The 17,866-nt window shown below is 48.4% G+C and overlaps 1 long non-coding RNA gene across 1 annotated transcript; it reads left to right on the plus strand.

Annotated features, from left to right (window-relative positions):
* The first annotated feature begins 822 nt into the window (after positions 1 to 822).
* Positions 823 to 9,814, plus strand: LOC140116434 (uncharacterized). Its single transcript, XR_011852750.1, has 3 exons — positions 823 to 989; positions 9,317 to 9,381; positions 9,714 to 9,814. It is a non-coding gene; the product is annotated as an uncharacterized lncRNA (long non-coding RNA).
* Positions 9,815 to 17,866: the final 8,052 nt, after the last annotated feature.

Genomic DNA, 17,866 nt, shown 5'->3' on the forward strand with positions numbered 1-17,866 from the left:
TGGGTCTTCTTAGTGGGGGCTGTGAGGGACATCACAGGGAAAATGTGGGGGACCTTACACGGGGCCTCTGGAAACACTACAGGGGGCTGTGGGGAACATTAGAGGGGGCTCTTTTAACATTACAGGGGGGCTGTGAGGGGCATTAGAGTGGTATCTGTGGACATAACAGGGGGCTCTTTGGAAATCACAGGGGGGGGGGTGTGGAAGACATAACAGGGGGCTCTTTGGACATCACAGGGGGTGTGTGGAAGACATAACAGGGGGCTCCTTAGACATTGCAGGGGGCTCAGGTGGACATTAGAGGGGACTTTGATGGACATTACTGGGGACTGTGAGGACATTGGGGCACTGTGGGGGACTTCTTAGTGGGGAGTGTGCAGACTGCTCCTTTATGTGGACATGATTAGGCAGGGCATCATTTAGTTTAGGGTCATATTGAGGGCAAATTAGTGGGGGGCCACAGTTAAAGATATATATAAGGTTTTATGGCTTTTACAATATGTTATATTAGGAAGCATTTATTATTTCTGTAATAACAGTATTTTCAGGAGGACTTTCTGTGTATCTGTAGGCCCCTTTCACATGATTGTATATGTTGGCCGTATGCTAGCTATATGAACAGTAACTAACATACGGCCACCATAGGAGAGCATTGTTCACAGTACAGTGAGCACACTTGTGTGTCACCAGAAAAAAGATCTTTCGTGAGAATGTGAGGAGCGGTCACCCCTGCACCTCCCCTGCCAAGCAGTCCTGGACTGAGCGAGCATACATGTATGTGAAATGGGCCTTACAATAAAGGCGTTAAGAGTGTTAGGGGTAGCAGCAGGATAACACTGTTAGGGGGCCAAGATGCAGGGACAATGAAGAACATAAGATGTCTGTGTGGTGAACTCAACAAGGAGGACACGTGGCTGAGGAGACGTGGTGATGCCGGGTCTAATGGAGAAGATAGAGAACATATCACCTGCAGTCACTGGATGGAACAGGTAGGGATTTCTCCTGTGGTTTCTAGAGCTGTTATATGTTAGGTACAGTAGTTATAGGTCCAACCACACATGTACAGGAGTGGGCATTACTGAAAGTTCGATACATGTGCATTGGGGCCCGTGCCCCGGATCTTTTACCACCCTAGCAACGCCCCTGGTGTGCGCCAAAATCCCGGGGCAATACAGGAAAAATCGGCCCAAATCGGAAACACGTCGGGAAAAATGCGAATCGGGCCCTTAGTAAATTACCCCCACTGTCTTACTCTCCCCCCCTGCTCCCTCTCATTTACCCACTTTCTCTCCCTGTAATCTCACAAGGTAGAAGGGAAGAAGTGCTCTGCACAGTGTAACAGCTTCTGACGCTACATGTAGGGGCACTGGTAACGCCCCCAAGAGCCCTTCTGGTTCAAAAGTTGATTTTAGAATTTCAAAAGTTGATTTTAAAAGGAAGGAGGCCATGGATAAGAAATATAAGAAGATTACCATAGTCACAGTGCTTGGATCTATGAGTAAGGCTACTTTCACACTGCCCTATATTTGCCCAGTCGCAGCCCGAGTGTGCACATGGCAGCATGCTGGAGAGAAGGAGGGCTGAGCGCTGCTCACCGCTACGCTCTCTGTAGCTATGCATGGCATCCGGCCATACGTACGGGGAAAGATGTATGTTCTATCTTTTACCCGAGTACAGTATGGTACCAGTACCACCACCGGGTGCAATAGCCGTCTATGGGAACATATATCCAGCTACAAACTTGCCGCCATGTAAAAGTCCCCAAACATGCAGTGTGAAAGGGACCCAAGTGTCCCTGGTTTATCATGATGGATTGGATTTTCATTTTTCCTTTTTCTGTGTGTGATGGGACAACCCATTTTAATTAACCACTCTACCAACCCAATGATAAAGGTGGAGTGTGATTTGGACCGCACAAGAAAATATGTAAAAACAATAAGCAACATTTGTGGTACAGAGGACCCTCTTTTTTTTACAAGATCCATGGGTACCCTCATTGATTATTTGCAGTAAGCATAGTATATAACTATTTGACCGGGGGGGGGTTCACCTTTCTATAGTTTACCTCAGGCAGCAAAGAGGCTAGGTTCACCCTTCTGTATTGTATTGATGGGTTGTAAATAGAGATGAGCGAACATACTCGTCCGAGCTTGATGCTCGTTCGAGCATTAGCGTACTCGAAACTGCTCGTTGCTCGGACGAATACTTCGCCCGCTCGAGAAAATGGCATCTCCCGCCGTTTTGCTTTTTGGCGGCCAGAAACAGAGCCAATCACAAGCCAGGAGACTCTGCACTCCACCCAGCATGACGTGGTACCCTTACACGTCGATAGCAGTGGTTGGCTGGCCAGATCAGGTGACCCTGGGATAGACTAGCCGCTGGCCGCGCTGCTCGGATCATTCTGTCTCTGGATGCCGCTAGGGAGAGAGCTGCTGCTGGTCAGGGAAAGCGTTAGGCTGTTCTATTAGAATAGTGTTAGGCAGGAGTGATTCTACAAGAACCCAACAGCCCTTCTTAGGGCTACAATAACGTTATACTTTTTTTTTTTATTTGCTTGTGGCTGGGCTTGCTGGCACTAGTAGTGCAGCTAGTACCATATTGTGAGGAATTTGCCGGGGGACTTGCTACCGTTGTGTTTAGCTCTTAGTGACACACATATCCACCCCAAAGGAGAATCCAAACGGCTTACTTACGCCTACAGTAGCGTTCTATATATTTGATTTCTGGTTGATCTGCTGGTGGCTGTACTTGCTGCAGTGCATCTACTAGCCAATTGTGAGCAATTTGTAGTCAGACTTGCGACCGCTGTGTTTTGCGCTTAGTGACGCACATATCCATCGCAAAGACCGAAGTGGGACAATTTATTAGGGGTTTGATTTCAATTAGGCACAGTCTGCCAGTTTCTTTTTATTTTACGTTTATTTTTTGATAACTCAGCGTCATCTCATCTGGCATAGCAGTGTGCTTTCATACTTGGCTAGAAAATAGCCAAAGGAGAATCCAAACGGCTTACTTAGGCCTACAATAGCGTTATATAGTTGATTTCTGGTTGATCTGCTGGTGGCTGTACTTGCTGTAGTGCATCTACTACCATATTGTGAGGAATTTGCAGTGAGACTTGGGACCGTTGTGTTTAGCTCTTAGTGACGCACATATCCATCTCAAACACCAAAGTGGGACAATTTATTAGGGGTTTGATTGAAATTAGGCACAGTCTGCCATTTACTTTTTATTTTACGTTTATTTTTTCATAACTCAGCGTCATCTCATCTGGCATAGTAGTGTGCTTTCATAGTTGGCTAGAAAATAGCCATAGCAATAGGATAGCATCGTTTGGTTTTAAAAACTAAAAAACACAAAAAAAAAAAAAACCACAAAAAAAAAGTAAAAAAAAAATTAAAGTTATAACTTTCATTTTCAAAATGTTTAACCCGAGGGCTAGGGGTAGAGGACGAGGGCGGGGACGTGGGCGTCCAACTACTGCAGGGGTCAGAGGCCGTGGTCCTGGGCGGGGTGAGACACCACCTGCTGATGAGGGAGCAGGGGAACGCCGCAGAGCTACACTCCCTAGGTTCATGTCTGAAGTTACTGGGACTCGTGGTAGAGCACTGTTGAGGCCAGAACAGTGCGAACAGGTGATGTCGTGGATTGCCGACAATGATTCGAGCAATTTGTCCACCAGTCAGTCTTCCACGCAGTCCACCCATGTCACCAAAATCGGCACTCCTCCAGCTCCTGCACCTCAGCCTCCTTCCCCCCAGTCTGCCCCCTCCCAGGAAAATTTGGCATTTGAACCGGCATACTCTGAGGAACTGTTTTCTGGACCCTTCCCACAGTCACAAACCACTTGTCCGGCTGCTGCTGAGCTATTTTCCGATGCCCAGGTTTTCCACCAGTCGCAGTCTGTGGGTGATGATGACCTTCTTGACGTAGTGGAAGAAGTGTGTAAAGAGGTGTCCGACGATGAGGAGACACGGTTGTCAGACAGTGGTGAAGTTGTTGTCAGGGCAGGAAGTCCGAGGGGGGAGCAGACTGAGGGATCGGAGGATGATGAGGTGACAGACCCAAGCTGGGTTGAGAGGCCGGGTGAACACAGTGCTTCTGAGACGGAGGAGAGTCCTCGACCAGAACAGGTTGGAAGAGGCAGTGGTGGGGCCAGACGGAGAGGCAGGGCCAGAGCTGGTGCATCAGCGCCAAATGTGTCACGTAGTGAAGCTCCCGTGGCGAGGGCTCCCGCGGCGAGGGCTAGATTTTCAGAAGTCTGGAGGTTCTTTAAGGAAACACCGGATGACCGACGGACTGTGGTGTGCAACCTTTGCCAAACCAGGATCAGCAGGGGTTCCACCACTACTAGCTTAACTACCACCAGTATGCGCAGGCATATGAATGCTAAACACCCCACTCAGTGGCACCAAGCCCGTTCACCTCCGGCCGTGCACACCACTGCTCCTTCCTCTGTGTCAGCTGATAGTCAGCCCCCTGCCCAGGACCCTGGCCCAAAAACCCCATCGTCGCCTCCACGATCCTCCACAGCATCCACCAGCGTTCAGCTCTCCATACCCCAGACGCTGGAGCGGAAAAGGAAATATAGTGCAACCCACCCGCACGCCCAAGCCCTTAATGTGCACATCTCCAGATTGCTTAGCCTGGAGATGCTGCCCTATAGGCTGGTAGAGACCGAGGCCTTTCGCAACCTCATGGCGGCGGCCGCCCCTCGTTATTCGGTCCCCAGCCGCCACTACTTTTCCCGATGTGCCGTCCCAGCCCTGCACCAGCACGTGTCAGACAACATCATCCGTGCCCTTACCAACGCCGTTTCTGACAAGGTCCACCTGACCACGGACATGTGGACGAGTGCTGCCGGGCAGGGCCACTATATATCGCTGCGGGCACATCGGGTTAACTTGGTGGAGGCTGGGACCGAGTCTGACCCTGCGGCTGGTCATATACTGCCGACGCCGAGGATTGCGGGGCCTACCTCGGTCCAGGTCTTTCAGGCCTACTATGCCTCCTCCTCCTCCCACCCCTCCTCCACCTCCTCCTCCGAACTACCATCCGTGGGCATGGCACCATTAGTCGCTAGCTCTAGGCACAGCAGCAGTGCCGTCGCTAAGCGACAGCAGGCGGTGCTCAAACTGCTGAGCCTACGCGATAAAAGGCACACCGCCCAAGAACTATTACAGGGCATCACGGCGCAGACTGATCTGTGGCTGGCACCGCTGAACCTGAAGCCAGGCATGGTTGTGTGTGACAACGGCCGTAACCTGGTGGCGGCTCTGCAACTCGGCAGACTGACACATGTGCCATGCCTGGCCCATGTGTTAAATCTGATAGTTCAGCGTTTCCTCAAGACATACCCCAATCTGTCTTATTTGCTCACGAAGGTGCGCCGCATCTGTGCGCATTTCAGGAAGTCCAGCACAGATGCTGCCACTCTCAGGGCAGCGCAGCACCGCCTCCAACTGCCCGCTCACCGACTGTTGTGCGACGTGCCCACGAGGTGGAATTCAACACTGACCATGTTATCCAGAGTTTACCAGCAGCGCAGAGCGATTGTAGACTGCCAGATGTCAACTTCCACCAGAACTGGTAGTCAGGTCAGTCAGCTTCCTCAAGTCTACAATGAGGAGTGGACGTGGATGTCTGATATCTGTCAGGTGCTGAGTAACTTCGAGGAGTCAACACAGATGGTCAGTGGCGATGCCGCCATCATCAGCCTCACCATCCCGCTGCTTGGCCTGTTGAAAAACTCTCTGATCAGCATGAAGTCGGAAGCTTTGCGCTCGTCACAAGAGACGGGGGAAGAAGATCCCCTTGTTGATAGCCAAAGCACCCTCAGGTCTGTTTCTCAGCGCATATCGGAGGAGGTGGAGGTGGAGGAGGATGAGGAGGAAGAGGAGGAGAATGTTGGCGAGACACAAGAGGGGACCATTGTTCAGTCCTTCACTGTTCAGCGTGTATGGGCAGAAGAAGAGGAGTTGGAGGAGGAGGAAATGGGCAGTCAGGCCAGTGAGGGGAGTGAATTCTTGCGCGTTGGTACTCTGGCGCATATGGCAGATTTCATGCTAGGCTGCCTATCCCGTGACCCTCGCGTTCAAAGAATTTATTCCAGCACCGATTACTGGGTATTCACTCTCCTGGACCCACGGTACAAGCAAAATCTTTCCACTCTCATCCCTGGCGATGACTTGCATGCGACACAAATCGGGGGGCGTGACCGATGGACAACCCGACTGATTTGGACTAAGCGCTTGATTTACAATTCAAATTGTGGCGCAAGACAATGCACTCACAAACACTAGGAAGAAGGTGAACTCCGGGGGACCTCAGCGGGAAAGCGACACATGCAGGATATCTGGCGGCCGATCGGGCGCATCTTGAAGATTCGCGAATGACTTCATCCTCGTCGGAGAAGGCACCTCGGGGATCGCGACAGGACCGGGTAAGTAAATCTGCCCCTTTATGTTGCTGAGTTGAGTTATTGGGTATTATATGGGTCCATTGGAGAGTTGGCCACTGGAAGGGGGCATTATCCATTAAGGACCACATTATTTTATTTTGGGGGTGGGGCAAGGAAAAGAGGAAGGGACTTTTTCACTTTTTAAAAGTTGTGATATGCATGTGATAGCTTCTACATTTTTTACCTTTTACGCCCTTTAACAGGAACATAATTATAGACTCATGGGCAACTTGCAAGAGTTTAGCTTTGGGTCCCCCAAAGAGCCTGGTTCATAGCGGGGTATAAAAAATTAGGTACACAGGCTTAAACATAGGGTTATCTTCTCAATAGCTATACATATCTGTATATGGTCAGGGTCTATATAAGGGCAGCTTAGATACAGCAGCTCAGATCTATGTAAGGTGGATGCCTATATAAGGGCAGCTTAGATACAGCAGCTCAGCTCTATGTAATGTGGATGCCTATATAAGGGCAGCTTAGATACGGCAGCTCAGCTCTATGTATGGTGGGTGCCTATGTAATGGAAGCTTAGATACAGCAGCTCAGCTCTATGTAAGGTGGGTGCCTTTATAATGGCAGCTTAGATACAGCAGTTCAGCTATATGTTTGGTGGAGACCTGTATGATAACAGCTTAGATACAGCGACTCGGTGGTCACAGATATCTACGGTAATTCAAAAACCAATAATGAAAGGAGAGGAGTAAATATCAAAGCCTCTACTACTCTTATGATAAGACAATACATTTTTTTCTTATGCCATTAAATCATAAGGCAAATGTGAATATGCCCTTTAAAAAATAAACACCCGTCCGCCGGCCATTACAATGCGCTTCCTCTGCTTTTCCCTCAGAAATAATATTTATCTCGGCAGTGGTGCTGTCATAATTCATCATCTATCCGGCTCCATGTGATATATGGACCTGTACTATAAATCAGACATTCAAAATCCTGTAGAGAACAAGCTGAGGAGCGTCGGGGAACATTTTATCTTCCGGATGTTCCACAAGGCATTAAAAATATTGATTTTTATTTGTCCTTGTCTCACTCTCCTCCGGCAGTGCGATTCTATGGAATATTATAAGGATTTGTGTCCCGGATTGGCAAAAGGCTAATAAAACAGAGCCAGAATGGGACATGCATTGGCCGTTGGATGACACAACAAGCCTTGTTGTGACCCAACTTCCACCTGACAAGCAAATAGGGTATGATTTAGTATTTTTGGAGTCCCAAGTAAAGTTGTGTCTGGGGCCTCCTAATGCAAACTGTAGTTCCAGGCTTACCTGGATTAGTGTCCTGTGGACATCAGTTTGGGACCCCCCAGATTTGGGTTTCAATATGGGTCTTATATGGGCTAAAATGGTGTTGCTTCCCCCTTTACTACTGGAGTTATATGGCAGATTGGGGCTCATTTACTAAGGGTCCGCGGACCCCAATTCTGTCGGGTTTCCGCTTTGCGCTGAATTGCCCCGGTATTTTGGCACATGCGATCGGATTTTGGTGCATCGGCACCGGCTTGCACGCGACAGAAATCGGGGGGCGGGACGTCGGACAACCTGGCGGATTCGGACAAACCACGGAATTTAAAAAAGGAAATGTGTCGCAAGATTAAGCACTCACATGCACCGGGAAGAAGAAGGTGAACTCTGGCGGACCTCGGGGCAGAAGCGACGGATGCAGGAACTGGGACGCACGAGGTTAGTGAATCGTGGCAGACCTGAATCCTCGTTGGACAGCGCACTGCGGGATCGCGACAGGACCGGGCAAGTAAATGTGCCCCATTGTGTTGTTCATCTATGAGATCATTTCAGTGCGAAATTCCCTCTTTGTCCTTGCTAGGATGAAATCTATTTCGGATTAGGATGTCAGGACAGTGTTTTCAGCTTCTTATACCACAGCTAGAGAAGAGCAGACTCAACATGCGAGTTCATCCTCAGGACCCAAACATATTAACGTTAGGCAGCCGAAAAGCCAATCCAGCATTTCGATGCCCCTAGCAACTAGCTATGGCTAACCACAGGAAACCCCAGCCCAATCACAGCCATAACTAGTTGCTAGGAGCTTTAATTTGCCAGATTGGCTGTTCGATTGCCAGTCCGGTAATATTCCAGGGTCTCACCTGAACTCAAACGTCGGGTCCACTCATCTCTAACCTCAGCTTATTGGGTTTTCAGGATAGGAGGAAAACCTACAAGAACTGAACAGCTCACAACACTGTCACCAAGCCTGGATAGATCAGTGAGCTCTAGTGGGCATGCCCGTGCAACATACCCCACCGAAGCCTAATATTATGTTGGGGCAGATAGCAATCGATGATGAAGCAGCACTCCATGAATTTCAGTGACAATATTTTTACTCCACCATCGATTGCTATTATACCTGGTGGGTTTTGTTGGACCCTTTGTGAATGACTGCACCCTATCGCTTCTCACGGTGCCACTCTACTACTATGTTGGGGCAGATGTTACTCCCAGGAGACAAGTGGCTCTTGGCGGTGGTTATCAAGGTAGCATAGGCCTCTTTCATATCCCTTAGGACCAAGCAAGGATCAGAAAGTCAAATGGTTATGAGGTTCCCCTAGGGATGCTTCCGGTTCCCTCTGGGGTGGGTCTCAGCTGATCTTTCAGACTGAGATCCTGAAGCGCTCTGGGCAGTGTTACCAGAACACCTCTGTGCTGTAGCTTTACAAATTGTTAACCTGTCTCCCCTCCCCCTGTTTGGAGGGGCTCTGGTAACACCCTCTCCCCCTCCAGAGCCTTTCTAGCTCCATATCATAATTATAAAAGTACATTTGATTTGTAAAGCGATCCCGAACTTGATGGGGCTACATAAATAAGATTATTATTATTATTATTTTAGAAGGACGGAAGCCATGGATAACAAATATAAGAAGATTACTACAGTCACGTTAACTGGATCTATGAGTAAGTGTCCCTGGTTTATCATGATGGATATTGATGGTAGATTTCCTTTAAGGCCCCGCCTCTGAGGAACGGTGTCTAATTAGCTTTAAAGCTTCTCTTATCAGTCTGCCTGTCCATAGCTTTCTGTCTTCTTACATGACCCAAACAAAACCAGAGGATGATGACCACTAACATAGGCCCATGTTTGACCCATGAAACCTAGGTGCTTCCATGAGACAAGGAGGCGTCCCTCCATCTGAACTAAGAACCCCCAAAAAAGGTCCTCAATGAGCGTAGAAGGTTAGTCTTGTTAGTCCTGAGTTTGTTCTAACACTGCTGTGCTCTTTCCACAGCTTTCCACACTGAGCTCCTCCACAGCCTCTCCCTTTTGCTCTGAGTAAAAGCTGCAGCAGGAATAAGGGTAAATATAACAGTTGTGCAGTACAACAAGACGGTCGATGTGAAGCCTCTCAATGCAGAGAACTAAGAGAACTGCGGTGCTCCTACTGTGCGGAAGGTACCCCTAGTTTATGCAAATCCAACTCAGTTCAGATGTAAAGGGGGGACACTTTTAAGATGTCCAAATTTAAATCTTTTTACATATAATAATTTTAGAATTAAAAAAGTTTTGAAAAAAAAACATCTCCAAAGTAAAATATTGCTAGTGACAAGTGAAGGCTCCTGTCCCCGTTGTTAGACGAACATATGGACTGCTGGGCTACTTCAATTCATATTTCCAGATGAGCATGAATATGCATGGGGTAGGCAGCTGGCGAGCCAAGAGGCAGATCTATCATGCTACGTCGTCTATATATCTTCTACTCCTAGTTTATCTGGTAATTGTTCGGGAAAGTTTTTCTGAAATTCCCAAAGTTTCCCAAATATATTTTACGTTACTTGTTCTCCGGAGAAGAAAGTGAACAGGGCCTTAGGGATGTGTTGGATCGGTCTCAGATGGCTGGGCCAGGCAAAGCGGTGTTACTAATTCCACTGGCCCACCAGGGCCACAGATTATGATTCCACTGAAAAAGAATGGACATGAACATTATGGATGGGCTTCTTGATCAGTGATGGATACAACATCACAAGTGCAAAGTGGGCACCTGCACAACGGCTCCATAGATGAAGAAGCCAATGGCAATTTAAAGGGAATCTTTCAGGTCCAAAATACCTTCGAAAACCAATAGTAGCACTGTGTAGGGCCCTTTAACAGGAGTAGATACTTAGTTCTGTGGTCAAAAACTGATAAAGCAATGCTGAAATAATCCATTCTTAATGGATATGCAAATCAATTCTTCAAGTGCAATGGGGGCAGGCCTCATTTCCCATCAGACAACTGCAAGTTATCTTGCTTTTCCATGGAATCAATAGGAATTAATCCCATTTCATCACTTGCATGCGTCACAGCTCTCTGTAGAAGTATCCAGCTAAATTGCCCCGCCTCCAGTGCACTTGCTGGTTAATTTGCATATTCATAAAAATATTTTTTTTTTTCTGTTTTGCTTTGTCAGTTTTTGGCCACAAAGTTATGTGTCTGCTCCTATTAAAGGTCACTACATAACACTATTATTGGCTTGGTTTATCATATTATACCCAACAGACTCACTCTAAATCTAGTTTCCTTGTATTTGATTACAAGTAAGGAAATCAGCTCGGAGGCCATAAATGTATCTATTGTTCATCCCCAAAAACCATCTTCCTCCTTTATCCATCTTTGATGTGGACCAAATATGTATTTTAATAAAAGTGAACACTAGCATAACACTAGGCCACCAGGGGATAGAAGCCTATCAAGCCAAGGTAGAAGACAAGGTTTCACGCTAGACTTGCTGGATTTAAGACATTTTTAAATTATAATTATCCTATTATGAAGTGGATTCATTTCCTTGGAATTGATCATTTAACCCCATATGGGGATCTGGACTTGGGAAACAGGGAAACCACCAGGTTGCTACCTCTTGTACAGGTGTCCATTCAGTTACAGCACATATAGGCATGGAGTAAATGACAATGGGGCACATTTACTAAGGGTCCGTCGGAAGCATTTCCGTCGGGTTTCCCGAATTTTTAATGTTTTGCCCTTAATTGCTCCGGCTTTTTGGCGCATCGGCGACAGCTTTCATGTGACACAAATCAGCGGGGCGTGGCCGTCAGACAACCCGACTGATTCGGACAAACCGCGGAATTTAAAAATGAAATTGTGTTGCAAGATCAGCACTTACATGCACCGAGAAGAAGAAGGTGAAACCCGGCGGACCTCAGTGGGGGAAGCGACACATGTAGGAAATTGGACGCACAATCTTAGTGAATCGCGGCAGACCCAAATCCTCGCCAGACATTCCTGATCGGCGGCGTCAATGGGACGGGTAAGTAAATGTGCCCCAGTGTTTCCAGCTGAGGGGACAAGCAAAGATGTAATTTAAAAAGTCCATTATGGGGGCCGGAAGAAAATGTTGGGACTATATACAGCCATAAGGGGAGTTGAGCCTCTTGCCTCAGGCAGCACCACCTGCATCAAAAGGGGGGCAAGGAGGAATCAGGGGTGCAGTTGTCTACAACAAAGCAGGACCTGACTTTTAAAAATAGTGTCTCTTCACACCTGATGTAAGCTTGTGTGAGAAACACTGCCACTTCCTAAAAAAACCTGATACATTAGTAAGAGATAGTGCGAAGGGGGAGCTGTTCTATATCTCACCTCAGTCAGAAGATAGGTTAGGTTCACCCCTGACTATATACAGGCAGTCCCCTACTTAAGGACACCCGACTTACAGACAACCCATAGTTACAGACAGACCCCTCTGACCTCTGGTGAAGCTTTCTGAATGCTTTACTATAGTCCCAGACTGCAATAATCAGCTGTAATTGTCTATAATGAAGCTTTATTGATAATACTTGGTCCCAAATGTCACTGGGGCAAAAAAATTTTTGTCTGGATCTACAATTATAAAATATACAGTTTGACTTGCATACGAATTCAACTTAAGAACAAACCTCCGGACCCTATCTTGTATGTAACCCGGGGATTGCCTGTACCATGATATACCAGCTTAAAATACTCAATTGTTAAAACACTAAAGAACCAGAAACCTATAGCTCAGGCACCTCCCCTAAACAAAATCTCCCTTGATTGCTTGATTGGGTTGCAGACCATGCACATGCTCAGTAAGGCGATAGGATGTGGCACCTACTGAGCAGTGCTGACGACATAATCGAGCTGGCTGTGGGCAGGGTAAGGTGGCACCAGCACCCGCAATCACCTGTGTGCATTATGTATGTTATTGAGAGTATAATGAAAAATTGGGTACAATAAAGAGGCAAAACAATGAAGAATTTTCAAACCATCATGTAATTTACTGATAATTGCCATTAGGACACTAGAATACCATTTTTTTGTGTGTCAAATTTTGGGCATTTTACCAAATATTACTATCTTCATAATTATCACCACTGACCGCGAAGACACTTTCTGTGTAGTTTAACCGACCCCCCCCCCAAAAAAAGTAAGCTGTATGAGTGCTGGTAATGACAGTAAGATTTATGAGAATCCAATATTCGCAGTCATCGCAGTTTAGGAATATCGAGCTGCAGATTTGCATCAATACATTTTCCGTTCAGGTCTAGGAATATGCCGATCCAAGGTCAGCGAGATGTCGGGGAAGGAGGATACAATGTAGCGAGCGGGAAGGTCACATAGAACTTTCTCATCTCTATAAAACATAGTAAAGTGGTGTCACGTGATCACAGTGGCCAATCGCCTCCTGTCACTACAATGTTCTTGTAATATTTGATGTCATGTGATGTGTGAATGCATTGATGCCATTTGGAATTTTGAGCGCATGTAAATTAATAGAACTTTGTGTAAATGTCCATATTGATTACATTTGGTCCAAAATTTTAAAATCTACAATGAAGGGACACTTTATTAGAGGCCTCCATTCTTCTAAACTTTGGTCCCCATTAACCTTGGCATAACCCAATCTCATTCAACTGGCCCAGGGTGCGCCAAGAAAGCGTTCCTTGCCATTCCTCCACCCTCACCGGCCTCAACAGCTGACACTAGCAGGAAGTTTTGCACTAAATTATGACCGGCCATCAACACAGTGGGGGTCATTTACTAAGGGCCCGATTCGCGTTTTCCCGACATGTTACCCGAATATTTCCGATTTGCGCCAATTCTCCCTGAATTGCCCCAGGATTTTGGCGCACGCGATCGGATTGTGGCGCACCAGCGCTGGTATGCACGCGACGGAAATCGGGGGGCATGGCCGAACGGAAACCCGACGGATTCGGAAAAACCGCTGCATTTAAAACAAAAAATCTGTCGCGGAGCTTGCACTTACCTTCACTCAGCCCAAGCCGGTGAACTCCAGTGCGTTCCGATGCTTTTCAGCGCAGCAGCGCCACCTGGTGGACGGAGGAGGAACTACCTTAATAAATCCTGTCCGGACACGAATCCAGCGCAGAGAACGCGCCGCTGGATCGCGAATGGACCGGGTAAGTAAATCTGCCCTAGTGATCCCAAGAGCGTCATCTGAGAAACCTCATCAGCTTGCACCCTTTTACCATACATCCTAACCATCCCAGAATGAGATCACTACAAATTCATCTGTGTCCTTGAAGTTGAATGCAAAAGTGAAGAAGGGAGCCATGGATAGCAGCAGCAGACAAGAGAAGAGGAAAAACTTGGAAAGATGAGTATCAGGGGCTATATAGCGGGGATTAGTATGCTGTATGTCCCTCAAAGAGGAAACATGGCCCCTGTATCTAAGTAGTCCTGATCCTGGGGGTACTTGATCCAAGCCAGTAAGAAGACACTGGTGTAAAGCAACAGGTAGAGAATGGACACTGACAGGCACAGCTCAGGGTGCACAGCTATGGTTCAAAGACAAATTAAGCCAGGGTCACGGAGGATTGGCCATGGACACTTTCGCTGAGGAAGTGTCCCCATAGACATGTGCCTACTGAGCCTAATCTTGCCATATATACATACATAAAGTTAGGGATATGTGGTTATTGGTAAAAATTGGTAGAAACGAAACAGTTCACTCTGCAGTGATACTATATCATGTAGGGCATTTATAGAAGCATCCAATGGTGATAGCCTCATCTCAAAACATGTATTGAAACAAAAGCCAACACCAGCGCTGGATAAGCCCCAACAAAAATGTCAGGGTCCCAATAACTTGTAATGTGGTCTTAAGCATCAATTCCAGCTTAACAATGAAGTCTGAGGATGTTTCTGTATTTAGAAGCAGCATCCCGCTCTTCTAGAAGATCTTCCCTCAGGTCATTGAGGTTCCGGGCTGCAGAGTTATGAGCTTCTGCAGGGTAACTCAGCTGATCGCATAGGTTTTCAGTGGGATTCAGGTCTGGAGAAAGTGCAGGAAACTCCATTTGAGGTTCCCCATTTTCCAGCAGCTGTTGCCTAATGATGTGACCTTGATGAACTGGAGCATCGTCATCAATGAAGATGACCTATGGCCTGTGTTGTTCATGCAGAGACAAGACGACTGGGTTCATGATGCTATACGAGTAGTATGGGTTGTCCCTGGACCTTTCACAAAGTGCAGGGCAGTTCTGTATTGACCAGACACCTGCCCACCCTGTAACACCACCACCAAAGACTCATCTGGTGACAACAGTGACAATGCACAGCGCTTTTCTTGATGTTTCCAGCATCAGTGGTGGCTCTCATCTGCTCAGCGTGAATAGACTTTTTATTAGTGAACAGTCTGGAAGCCACTGGTCCCTTGGAGAGGCTCTGTCATCCCGCGATCCATGTCTCGGATCGTGGGCCCACCCGTGCTCCTCTACGTGGCACTGTCCCCGCTTCCCCGTCTCCAGGCCCGGACTTAACGCTCCTGCTCCGGACCCGACAAGGCAGCGCGCGCGTCCCCGCTACCTAGGCCATGTGCGCGCCGGAATAGGCCACGTCAGCCATTTCCTGTGACATGAAAGCCCTCCTGTGTTCCAGTATTTCCAGTGTTCCTCCGTGTTCCTGTGTTACCAGTGTTCCTCTGTGTTCCCGTTTCTGTGTTCCTGTCTCAGCGTTTCTGTTCCATGTGACTGCTCCTGTGTTCCTGCTGCGTGTTCCAGGGTTCCTTCCAGCACTGTAGTCCCGCTGTCATCCTGGGTGAAGTCAGTTTTCTGCATTACTACTTTGGCTGCCACCATGGGCTAGTCGCACCTGTGGAACAACCTGGTGGCACCCCGTCGCAGCAAGTCCATCCTGCTTTGCGGCGGGCTCTGGTGAAGACCAGGTGCCACTTACACCCTGGTCCCAGGTGTTTTGCTAGTACCATCTCCCGCGGTGGTCCAGAGGGTCCTCAGCAGGCCCGGCGCCAGCACCCGGCCAACCCGGGCAAGTGCCGGGGCCCCGGGGTACTGGAGGGGCCCACTCGGGCCCCCGGTTCAATTGTACCAGTGTCTCTATGAGACACTGGTACAATTGATCACCATCCGGATTGATCATTTTTCTGCCTCTATGCTGCGCTGGTCGGGAGCGCAGCATAGAGGCAGAATCTGCAACTCACCTGTCCCGGTTCCCACGATGCAGCGCTCCGCAGGGTATGCGACGGCTTTGAAGCCGGCGCACATGATGACGTCATCAGAGCCGGCGCGTACGGGAGGCCCAGGCCGAAGACAGCTGCAGGTGCTGCGCCGGGGGAACCAGGACAGGTAAAATACTTCTTTCCCGGAGGGGGGGTTTCAGTGTGTTTGCAGGGGGAGGGGGGAGAGATGGGGTCAGTGTGTATACAGGGGGAGAGGGGGGGGGGTCAGTGTGTTCGCGGGGGGGGGGGGGGGAGGGGGTCAGTGTGTATAGAGGGGGAGGGGGGGTCAGTGTGTCCGCGGGGGTTGGGATGGGGGTCAGTGTGTATACAGGGGGCGAGGGGGGGTCAGTGTCTCCGCGGGGGGAGGGATGGGGTCACTGTGTATACAGGGGGAGAAGGGGGTCAGTGTGTCAGCGGGGGGGTCATTGTGTCAGCAGGGGGGGGGGTTCAGTGTGTCTGCAGGGGGGAGGGGGGGTTCAGTGTGTCCGCAGGGGGGGGGTGAGGGGGTCAGTTTGTCCGCAGGGGGAGGTTTGGGGGGTCAGTGTGTCCGCAGGGGAGGGGGGGTGGTCAGTGTGTCCGCAGGGGAGGGGGGGTGGTCAGTTTGTGGGAGGGGGGGGGGGGAGTGTGGCCACTGGAGGGCGGCCCACGGAGGGGCCCACTAAGGCTCTGTCGCCCAGGGGCCCACTAAAACCTGGAGCCGGCCCTGGTCCTCAGACCCCTCAAATTCCCGACATGCTTCCTGGTCCATGTAAGACAATGAGGCGTGTGCCAGGTGGTGTGGTCTCGTACCTTGCAGATCATCTACCAAGAAAACCTCAATTGGAATGGTCTCACATGACACTTGGGTAACTCTCACCTCCCTTCAATGTGCCTGGACTTATCTGGCATCCATCATCCGGTGTGCAAGGCATTGTTCACTATAAAGCATTATCAGTGTGGGATGTGACCAAAGACCATCCACTTCTCTGTCTTTCTGTGACTCTTCAAGTTTCTCTGTATCTGTGTTACAACCTGCTTATGACACTATGGGGCAGATTTACTTACCCGGTCCATTCGCGATCCAGCAGCGCGTTCTCTGCGGTGGATTCGGGTCTTCCGGCAATTCGCTAAGGCAGTTCCTCCAACCTCCACTAGGTGTCGCTGCTGCGCTGAAGAGTATCGGAATGCACGAATCAGTCAGGTTTTTTTACGGCCATGCCCCCCCCCCCCCATTTCTGTCACGCGCCAATGAGCCACAATCCGATCGCTTGCACCAAAATCCCAGGGCATTACAGGGAAAATCGGCGCAAAACGGAAAAATTTGCTTAACCCGTCGCAAAAACACGAATCGGGCCCTTAGTAAATGACCCCCTATATGACTCACTAAGCTCAGTGACCACTTATGACTGATCCTGCTTAAAGCCTCATAATAATGTTGATCAATTGTTATTTGTCGTCTTAGTGTGATGATGTCAGAATGTGAACAGCATGATGAGGAGGACTGTTTAAATTCCAATTCTAATTGAATCAGGGCATTTATTAAGTGATGCATGGATCAAACACTTGTGGAAAATTTTTTCTATTAACCCCCTTGTTGGTGAACAGCAAGTTATGCAAAAAGTAATGAAGCAATTGAACAGTTGGAACATCCAAAAGTTTAGGGAAAGTCACATAAAGTTCACCATTAAAGGTTAAAATGTATTTTAGGTTAATCCTGAAATTTCACCCACAAGTAGTGTATTTAGTCCGAGCCTGTATGACCCCAAGTATAAGTTTAAAATATTAGTCTCCGTGTGTGACAAAAAGGTCCTTAAGGCCCCCCCCCAGGTGTGACGTCACCTTTAAGGTTTACCACATTATAGCGCCTTATGTGATACTGAATTTCTGTATTTCCAGAGAGTAATCTCAGCTCTGCTACATCTGTAAGTCGCTTCTCCGCATCTATTTTCTATTATGTTAACAGGATTACGTTCCGG

The sequence above is a fragment of the Engystomops pustulosus genome, chromosome 2 (genome assembly GCF_040894005.1).
Source record: "Engystomops pustulosus chromosome 2, aEngPut4.maternal, whole genome shotgun sequence".
In the NCBI taxonomy this organism is placed as follows: domain Eukaryota; kingdom Metazoa; phylum Chordata; class Amphibia; order Anura; family Leptodactylidae; genus Engystomops; species Engystomops pustulosus.